Below are 2,140 nucleotides of genomic sequence, written 5' to 3' on the forward strand. Positions count from 1 at the left end.
CAACAGGGGATCTGAATATATTAAAAAGGACAGAACAGATTCTATTTTTTTCTGGAATTCTATAATTTCCAAATAGAATTAGGAATTTCCTAGAATTAGGAAACTGTAGGCTGACTCCTGATCATGGAGAGAGATTTTGAGATCATCCTCATCTAAATCCTATGAAATGGGTTCTCCACAAGGAAGATGAGTAGAGAGAAGGAATGCTGGGCCATCACGAACAATCACTGCCCACCAAAGGGCTTTATAATGACAGGGACACAGAGTGTATAGGTAATAAAATTAAGCAAGGGGACACGTCAACTTTCAGAAGGTTTCTAATTTAAACCCATCCTTAATAAAGAACCTTAGAGACCTACATTTTTCTCTATGCTCATTCATGGTTTTTTTTTTTTTTTTTTTCCTGCATGACACTGGTTTTTGTGTTTTGTTTTATTTTTGTCCTTGGAAATCCCAGACCCCATCTGCTCTCCACTCTTCTGCACTCAAAACCTAAAGTTGCACAACTTTCCTACTGAGTCATCCAGTGAAAGAAGCTTCTGCATCAGCAAATGGGGTGATGGGCACTTAATAAAAGGGCACTCCCCCACAACCCCTCCAAAGACGTGAAGTTATTTCCTCACCTCTCAAAATAACAGAACCCATTTCCACTTCTTTCTCCTCCATCCCTTTCTCCCGTAACCTTCCCTCCACCACCCTGCACCCACCAATGGATGCAAGGAGCAAGGACTGAAATGGGGCAGAGAGCTTCCCAAGGCTGCTGTGAGCCTCTAACAAAGACGCTCTCCTCTCATCTCCTGAGGGAAGAAAAACCCCAAAAGACTGTGGTTGAGAGAAAAGGGGATTGGGTCCCCTAGGCCACAAGCTGGAAACAAAATGGAAGCTCCTCAGCATGATGTCAATATTTATTTAACCACTGATTGGCTATAATCACCAAGTGAAATCAGTTATTTGTGCAGTATCACAGTGAACCTACACACATTTTAAATGTATTCAACTATTTTGTATCTTGGGCGCTAGGTGGCTCAGTCACTTAAGCCTCTGACTCATGATTTCACCTCAGGTCATGATCTCATGGTCTCAAGATGGTGCCCTGTGTTGGGCGCCATACTAGGTATGAAGGCTGCTTCAGATACTCTCTTCTTCTCCCCCTGCCCCTGCCCCTCCCCCACCCAAAAATGACCCAGGTGGTATTGTAAATATATATTTATTGCAAAAAAAATCTATATAGACATGCATACAGAGCTAAAATTAAAGGGCTTCTTCACTTCCCACCAACCCCTAACTCATTCCTATTCCCCAGGGCTATTTGTTCCTGACATTAAAAAAGAAAAAAGCCCTCTCCTCTATGTGTATGTATACACATGTGTGTATCTCCATCCATACCTAGGATGCTACCGTACCTGAAGGATATCAAATGTGTATTATTCATTTTTTTAAAAATTTTATTTATTTATTTATTTGGCAGAGAGAGAGAGACCCAGTAAGAGAGGGGACACAAGCAGGGGGAGTGGGAGAGGGAGAAGCAGGCTTCCCACCAAGCAGGGAGCCTGATGCAGGGCTCGATCCCAGGACCCTGGGATCATGACCTAAGCCGAAAGCAGAAACTTGATGACTGAGCCACCCAGGTGCCCCGTTTATTCATTTCTTTAGAGAAGCTCCAGCTACCACACTATCTAGACTACAACAAAAAATCACTTTTAACTCTGTCATCTACTGCCATACAACAAACCCCGTAAAACTTAGTGACTTCAAAAACAAACAAAAAAACTCACCCTTTTATTTAGTTCATGCTTCCGTAGTTCAGCCATGCAGGTCTTCTGACCTGGGCCAGCTGGCTCATCCTTGTGGCCCATTGGTGCATGAGCTGGAGCTCTCATTCACAGCTGGCTGGTTGGTAGCTGGTAGGTGGGAGGGGGCTCAGCCCTACCAGCTTGTCCTGGCCCCACGTGGTCTCACATCCTTCAGTGGCTACCCCAGACTTCATCACGTGGTGATCTCAGGGGTCCCACCAGCAAAAGCTGCTAACTTCCCAACCAGGGCTCTGGGCTTCTACCTACATCATGTTTGCTAATGCCCCACTAGCCAAAGCAAATCACATGAGAAACCCCAGCTTCCAGAGCAGAGACATGGGCTCACT

This window comes from Mustela lutreola, chromosome 2, assembly GCF_030435805.1.
Source record: "Mustela lutreola isolate mMusLut2 chromosome 2, mMusLut2.pri, whole genome shotgun sequence".
Classification (NCBI taxonomy): domain Eukaryota; kingdom Metazoa; phylum Chordata; class Mammalia; order Carnivora; family Mustelidae; genus Mustela; species Mustela lutreola.